Consider the following 9,365-nt stretch of genomic DNA (forward strand, 5'->3'; position numbering starts at 1 on the left):
TGTTCAATACATTATACAGAAGTTTACAAGGCGAAACGAAAGTTTGTCAATCATTCAGACTTCGGCAGGGCAGTCACTTACTGCGGGATTCTTGTTTTATAAAGTATTATACTACTGTACTGATGTGAGAAAACTCAAAAAACAAATAAGGTTTGTTATTTTCCAACACGAAAGAGCATTATGGTTTTAGCGATACTCCCAAGACATTTGAATTCTGAACCACCTCAATATGTACCTGAAGCAACATAATAAAAACGTAGCAATACGTGCATGTAACAAAATAAAAAATGTGTCACTGTCACATATTGAAGTGTATTTTAGCGCCACTAACGTCTCAGGTTACTTATGTAACCATGGTTCCCTGAGTAGGGAATGAGACACTGCGTCCTCTAGGGGTCGCTATGGGGAACGCCTTGTCATGACCCGTGTCTGAAGCATACATTGAAAAAACACCAACAACACGTTGGCCGGCGACAGCCCATGACATCACTACCGGTGCGATTATAGTATAAATAGGCGCCGGGAGAATATGTCATTCAATGGATCATACTCACCCACCATGGTCCCCGCGCCGGACCCCCGTTCAAGAGACAACTCAAAGAAGCCTCTAGTCCAGACACTCAGCAAGGTGGTCACTATGAACCAACCAAACATATAGGTCCAGCATAGGAGACGGAAATGCAGGAAAAATTCCTACATAACTGCTCAACGAAGCAACAGCCTGACCTGCTGCTGCGTATGCCCTGCGTAAGGAGGGAGTTTTAAGAGAGGACGTCTCACCTATAGAAAGATAGCTAGCCAGTCGTCTTTTTTACAGGGGCATCCTCTCATAGTTGTTTCCGCGCATCGCCTCGATGTTGGCATAACTCGTATGCTAGAATCGATGAATGCGTAAGAAAGATAACGCTCAAAACTCACCAAACTCCAGCAGCTTACTCTCGTCCACAGCCGACAAGCACGATAGGGAAAACCCCTTTTTTAAACTCATCTCTCGTCCACAGCCGACGAGTGCGAGAGGGAAAACCCCTTTTTAAACTCATCAGCCGGATCCACCTGCGATCCCCACGAGCCCATCCTCCTCCGTGCCTCAGCAGCGGTGGGTCCTGAGCCGCGGGAAGCAGATGGCTGCCCCCCTTTCCTCGAAAAGAGAGACAAACGAAAGCGGAGCTTTTCATTAAAATACGCTCACAATGAACATGGATTGCCCCCTCAAGGACATCGCGTGCGTGCTCTTTGCCCAAACAAACAACGCAGAGATCGTGTGTGTCATCAGGTGTCAAATAACGACGACGCGGATGTATTTAGGACCCTCTAAACGCTTTGCTAGTGCTTGCCATAACGATAGGAATATAGATCGCTCTTACCACGGAAATGCACGCTTCAAACAAAACGGTGAGTGAAGACGAAGAAGAGAATGACATGTTCTCCCGGCGCCTATTTATACTATAATCGCACCGGTAGTGATGTCATGGGCTGTCGCTGGCCAACTTGTTGTTGGCGTTTTTTCAATGTATGCTTCAGACATGGGTCACGTCGAGGCGTTCCCCATAGCGACCCCTAGAGGACGCAGTTCGAAGTTCCCTTGAAAGGGAACTAGACATTTCGCTTTCAAGCTGCCATGAAAAGTGCAGTAAGGTATAGGTGTTGCAGAAACATTGGCACAAGCACATATGTCCTTCCAGTGAGCCTGGGTTGCAATGGAAACGATTCAGTGTGTGAGTGAACTGTCCAAATGAATCAAGCGATTCATTCACAAATCAACCACATTGTCCAACATTGTGTGATTGAAAACACACAACATGAATTGCTGTCAGGAAAAATGATTCTCATGTTCGCATATGGTAATCTCCATTGACAGACAAGGGTTTATCCGTAACGTTAAGGAGAGATCTACCGCTGTAGTGACAGTTAGGTTTTGTTTCAGCTATATTGTTATATACAGCTATATTGCTTTCTATATTTCCATACCACTTCATCTTTTGCAGGGTTGCGGGCCATTTAATGTGTTTTGTATGTATTTTTCATAGTGAAAACAGCATTTATTTGCATCCTGTTATTTGAATCAGAAAGAACAGATTCTAGATTGTGTGGTGAGTAGAGCAGGTATTGTGTATATATAGGGCTGTCAGTGTACGTGATACTGCATTTTATTGAAAATACATTGGATATGAACTAAACATCTTTAATACTTGTTGGCTTTAATAAGATTTCCCCAAGAAATAGGAATAAATGAACGTGTTGTCCGCCATGATTTCTGTTGTTTCCAACAAAGCACTTGAATGCGACAAACTATGAATTACGACTTCAGAAGTTGGACGTATGAAATTTCAGATAGCATGTTTAGTGTGGTGATTCAATATTTTGATGTGACTGACCTAACATTAAATCCATCTTTTTCTGATCTCATTCTTCTTCCTTTTCCCTTCACACATCAGCTTGAAAAAGAAAAGAAAGAAAAAGTGGAAAGTACATGGAAATACAGTGGCTAAAGGGCATTTAATACTGAGAATAAAGTGTTTAACGAGTATTTAATAGACCTACAATACACTGTTTTTTTTGTTTGTAGTATCTATCACTTCTGCCTGACATCCAGGCTTAATGTTGTTCAAATTTTCCAAATTGTCCAATTATTTTTTTATTTTGGCACATACTATTTTGATGTGAGGGAACACAAGGAACTCAAAATAATGCTAGAACTGATATTTGGATAATACTGTGCTACAGTGTTGGTTAGTCTCTCACTGTCTGTACAAATCAGAGCATGTGAGCGAAGCGGAGCGGTGTGACGCTCCGCTACATGCTCACCTTTTGCTGCACCATGTCTGCGTAGCACATCTTCGTGCTCTCTGTAATCAATATGAATCTGTACTAACTTTAACAGTCTCCCCGCACTCCCTCTCAGTTTCTTCTCCCTGCTCATTCTTAACTTTGATTTTTACTTTAATCTTCAGAAAGGCGCTCTGCGCTCTTAAGGAAATATTACCACTCCGCTCCCCGCTCAGCTCACGCTCCGCTCCGCTCACATGCTCTGGCACAAATGCATGAGGCAGACAAGTGGATGTGAGCAATCTACTTGAGAACGAGAAACATTTTATCAGTTATTCATTAGGCAGTATCAAAGACTTGCAAATGTAAATTAAAGAAAAGTTAAAGTGTGTAATTTCTTTAAAAAATATTGTTTCCTAAAAGGTTTTGCAAACACTCTTGACCTCCCCTCGGATCTGACCTCAATTTTACATTGATCAGATAAATGGATAATCCCGTAACCAAACTCATACTATTGGCTGAGCAAGAAGTGTAATCGAGCTGCTCTAGCGAACAGAGACATATTTTGAAAATCCACAATTCAAAGTTTGCAAAGTAAACCTGCAATTTGCTTACTTAAGTGTTGTCTCTGCATATTAAACTTTAATAGGAGATAATGTTTCAATATAAAAAGGAGCCGTTTAAGAAAAGTTACACCCTTTCTAAATAATAAATGTTACAAAAACATCTACTGAATATTTTAATGCACTGCAGGTGGACAAAAAAAAAAGTCTTCCAGGTGAAAATGCATATATCAAATAGTTGATGTCCTGAAGGACATTATTGACAAGCCAAGTCAGTCAATCAGGCTGCTCCTAGAAACAAATATGAATTCATCTTGTTCTTGAATTCTTCTTCCTCACGTTTTTCAACAGGGTGCCAGGTTTGTTAAGGTTTAACAACAGTGGTCTAAGCTGGTGAGAGCTTTCTAAAACCATCAGGGACCCTATCATGCACTGTGAATATGCTGCCCGGATATAAAAGTGGATCATTTTGAGGGCATCCTCGTTCCTGCTGCTGTGCTGAACCCTTGTGAGAAAGAAGTGTGCTTAGCTGTATTTCTGTCAGGACCACTATCGTCAAAGATAACTTACAATTAGCATACATTTTAGGTTGGGGGTATGGTTCTGTTCTGGGCAACACTCCCTGCCCATCCATGCAGCCTAGCATGGATAGGAGCAGGGAGAGCATAAATAACCCCCCAGAACCAACAATAATGATTAATGTAGCAGATATCATCAATGTTCTAAGTTATTATTTTATATATCAACATAATTCAGTGGTCTGACTCAAGAAGACATATCCAATGCCAAGTCCTGACTGGACGAGAGGAGGAGTTGGGAATGGAGGTGGGTGATTAGCTCCTGAGCAAAGCGATAGCTGCTGAATAATGACTGAAAGGACCTTATAAAGGGAATTATGATTTGCGTCGTATTCCTATAGGTAGACGTGGATCAGCTGAGTGTCAGCTAATGCGAGCTTGACTAACGTGACATGCCAGAACTAACGCTATGCTCCATTAATTGTGCACTTGTAGTATACTTCAAATGTTAAAAGTATACTTTTTTTTATCATGTACTTAGAGAGAATATGGGCCTAATATGAATTAAATAAAAGGTCAATTAAGTGTACTTAAAGAGAGCACAATTCCATGATTATTTTTTCTTACTCCTAAGTACACTTAAAAATTACACTTTGTAATATTGCCAAATTATACTAATAATTATACAGTACATACTACAGCACATGTAAACTACTTGATTATAATTTTAACTGTATTTTTTTTTGATATTCAGTTTGAAGTTTATACATTTTAAATGCATTAAAGCAAAATTACAAATGTGTAATGGCAAATATATTTAAATACATAACATAGAAGTTTAAATGGGAATGGCGTTGAAGAGTATTTTAGTTCAGTTTGTACTTCAGTATTTCTGCGTTAAGTGCTCTTTTCTAAAGTGTTCTTTTTTTTTCAAAAGTTTTCAGAATTACTATTGATATATTTGAAATTGCATCTTAAAAGAGAAATGCATATCCTATTCCTTTCTATTATCTGATTGTAAAATTAACTTACAGATGGGCTGCTAATAGAGATATTAACCTAATAATTAGCCTACATATAGAGTCAACTTCAAGTCATCCTAGTTTGTCACAACATAAGAATTCACAGCCATCTCCAATGCTGCAATAGATTGATATCTGATTCATTGTGACATGCTGGAAAGCTCTGAAAATGTATGATTGACAGGACTAAATCACAGTTTTTAATAGCATCACAAGGAATATTGGACACTAGGGGACTAGTTACATTTATCCTATTCAAACATAAATTTGATAACCACCTCTGAAGCATGTTGATATATACAGTAGTACATAAATAAACAAAATAAAATAGTAATAATTTAAACAAGCAATATCATATTATTGTTTCTTTGTTAATAGAAAATGAACAGTACCTTTTTTCTATTTTTCTATGTATTTATTTATTTATGTATGTGTGTATGCATGTTTGTATATATGTATGTATGTACAGTATGTATGTATGTATGTATTTATTTATTTACAATGTACACATCAGCTTTAAATGTTTGATTAACTGATAAGTCATAATATTAAAGCGCACAATGTTTCCTATCTGTCAAATTTTGATGTATGCATGCATATGAACTATTGTACCCATAAAACTTAACCGAGTCCTCTTTCAGACAGCTAATCTATATCCTGCAAATATACAACAATACCATGATGGATTTGCAGCTTTCTTGTGTGCTGTTAGATTTGCATCATTCTTTAATAAATGATCTGGCGTATTTTATAGCTACTTGGGTTCAGAACGAAACATTGTGAGCTGCTGTGATTCATTAATGTGGTCTCTTTTTTTAACTTTTCCTTCTTCATTTGTGTCTCTGTGTTGAGTAAGAAGTTGACTTGATTTTTGGGGGGCAGAGCATTTGAATTAAATCCATCGAGAGCTTTGCCCTGCCTAGTTGGACTGGGTTCATGCTGCATGCCATCTATTTTGCATCCATTTTATAAACAAAACTGCATTTTCTCAGCATAAAAGATTCAGAATGTTTCTGGCTCAACAAGCCTTGTCCCTTTTGATCATCAGCATTTAAACAACTTGAGACCTGAGGCATTTCCATAATCCATAAAAATCAATGGTTGCTTTAACATTTGGCACATGATTTTGGCAGCCATAATAATACTCTGTCATCCCGCAGCGGCTGCTTGCATCAGTTGTCTTTGAGCGATAAAGCACACAGGGATGCTCTCTCACTGATGAAAGAACATTGACTTCAACAATAATTCATTCAACTTCAAGTCATCCTAGTTTGTCACAACATAAGAATTCACAGCCATCTCCAATGCTGCAATAGATTGATATCTGATTAATTGTGGCATGCTGGAAAGCTCTGAAAATGTATGATTGACAGGACTAAATCACAGTTTTTAATAGCATCACAAGGAATATTGGACACTAGGGGACTAGTTACATTTATCCTATTCAAACATAAATTTGATAACCACCTCTGAAGCATGTTGATATATACAGTAGTACATAAATAAACAAAATAAAATAGTAATAATTTAAACAAGCAATATCATATTATTGTTTCTTTGTTAATAGAAAATGAACAGTACCTTTTTTCTATTTTTCTATGTATTTATTTATTTATGTATGTGTGTATGCATGTTTGTATATATGTATGTATGTACAGTATGTATGTATGTATGTATTTATTTATTTATTAACAGTACCTCTTTTTCTATCTATCTATCTATCTATCTATCTATCTATGTTTTGTTTGTTTTTTAGGGTCACACTTTAGTTTGAGGGACCAGTTCTCACTATTAACTAACAATTCATTATGACTTTTGCCTGAATAAACTCCTAATGTTCTGCTTATTAATTAATAGTTTGTAAGGTATTTGTTAAGTTTAGGTATTGTGTAGGATTAAGGGATCTAAAATATGGTCATGCAGAAAAAGGCATTAATATGTGCTTATAAGTACCAATAAACAGCCAATATGCTAGTAATGTGTATGCTAATAAGCAACAAGTTAATAGTGAGCATTGGTCCACTGCTGTCCATAATGTGCTGTAAAATGTATGATTGACAGGACTAAATCACAGTTTTTAATAGCATCACAAGGAATATTGGACACTAGGGGACTAGTTACATTTATCCTATTCAAACATAAATTTGATAACCACCTCTGAAGCATGTTGATATATACAGTAGTACATAAATAAACAAAATAAAATAGTAATAATTTAAACAAGCAATATCATATTATTGTTTCTTTGTTAATAGAAAATGAACAGTACCATTTTTCTATTTTTCTATGTATTTATTTATTTATGTATGTATGTACAGTATGTATGTATGTATGTATTTATTTATTTATTAACAGTACCTCTTTTTCTATCTATCTATCTATCTATCTATCTATCTATGTTTTGTTTGTTTTTTAGGGTCACACTTTATGTATGTATGTACAGTATGTATGTATGTATGTATTTATTTATTTATTAACAGTACCTTTTTTTCTATCTATCTATCTATCTATCTATCTATCTATCTATCTATGTTTTGTTTGTTTTTTAGGGTCACACTTTAGTTTGAGGGACCAGTTCTCACTATTAACTAACAATTCATTATGACTTTTGCCTGAATAAACTCCTAATGTTCTGCTTATTAATTAATAGTTTGTAAGGTATTTGTTAAGTTTAGGTATTGTGTAGGATTAAGGGATCTAAAATATGGTCATGCAGAATAAGGCATTAATATGTGCTTATAAGTACCAATAAACAGCCAATATGCTAGTAATGTGTATGCTAATAAGCAACAAGTTAATAGTGAGCATTGGTCCACTGCTGTCCATAATGTGCTGTATAGGATAAAAATGCATGCATGCTTTCACCCTTGAAGGGAATCAAATAAAATTCAGGCATTGTTGATCAGCAGATTATTTTTCACTCAGTTTGCTCTCAGAAATTATATACTGTACTTCATATACTGTTATATACTGTAATTATATACTGTATTTAATTCAGCATAATTTATTCAGACTCAAAGCTTCATCTTATTCAGTGAAGATTTGTTCTGAAAATCAAATGCTCCTTCACAGCTCTTATAAGCCTGTTCTGTGTTGAAAGTGGTTAAACTTCCAGTGGTGTAATGTAACGAAGTAATAATACTTTGTTACAGTACTTAAGTATTTTTGGGAGTATCTGTACTTTACTTGAGTTTTTATATTTCAGCCAACTTTTACTTTTACTCCAGTACATTTCCTAATTAAAATGTATACTTTTACTCCGGTACATTTCCCCAAAGCATATTCGTTACTTACTACAAAATAGTCAGAAGTCAGAAGAACACGGACTTCAGGAAAGCAGGTTTGACCAATCAGTGGTCTGGCGCTTGCAGGTTAGACTCCTAAAAACACCTTCGCTCATGTGCAAACAAGTGTGCTCACAACCACAGATGATTTCATTTTCCACTCAAGTCGAGTCGTGTGTGCGATACAGTCTGCGATAATATGATACGTGTTGTTGTAATGATGTGCAACCTGACATTATCAAGTAGGCTATATCACCAAATCACACACAGAGTGCACGCACATTGATTTATTAATCTATTAAAACTCAAAATGCAAGGCATTCTAAATTGTAGAAGGCAAAAATGCTTCTGTATGCTTTTTAAATTTATATAATTTTATATAGTTAACTTAATCTATATCACACAAAGAGTACCGTTTTTTTGGCAGATATCAGCATGAACACATTTAATAATCGTTTTATACAAGTTCAGTAAAGCAATGTGACTTACATTTTAGACATAATATTGCTTGTTTTTGCTAAATTTTGCTAACGAAAATAGTTCCAAACAAAGATGACAGCACTGTTTACTTATTAAATGAATTAGCTTTTTGAACGAATCGGTTGAATAAATGATTCAGTGATTCACTCATTAACACAGTCAAATGGTTTGTTTTTGAATGAATCAGTCGTTTTAATGAATCGGTTGAATCTCAATGACTTACTCATTAACAGTCACTTGCTGTTACCTACTGGCGGTTTTAATTTCACATTTCGACCAGCTTTTTGAACGAATCGGTTGAATAAATGATTCAGTGATTCACTCATTAACACAGTCGAATGCTTTGTTTCTGAATGAATCAGTCGTTTGAATGAATCGGTTGAATCTCAATGACTCACTGATTAACAGTCACTTCCTGTCACCTACTGGCGGATTTAATTTCACATTTCGACTATTTTTCCACGTTTTAAATTATTTCAAATATCAATATTCAATGTTTTATGTTCAAAACAAAACATTGGGCCTATTTATGCATATGTAACTGCAATTTAAATACATCCATGTCCCCTCTGAGATACATAAACTCTGTAAATACATCTAAATGCTATTTCAGATGCAGATTCCAGAAAAGTTTTCTTATGTTGGAATGAAAGACACTATAAGTACCGGATGAAGTGCTTCTTATTCTTACCCAAAAATACAAAATGGAAGAAAGAGTTAAAACTGAACACA

This window comes from Sinocyclocheilus anshuiensis, unplaced genomic scaffold (assembly GCF_001515605.1).
Source record: "Sinocyclocheilus anshuiensis isolate Anshui unplaced genomic scaffold, SAMN03320099.WGS_v1.1 scaffold129, whole genome shotgun sequence".
Lineage (NCBI taxonomy): Eukaryota > Metazoa > Chordata > Actinopteri > Cypriniformes > Cyprinidae > Sinocyclocheilus > Sinocyclocheilus anshuiensis.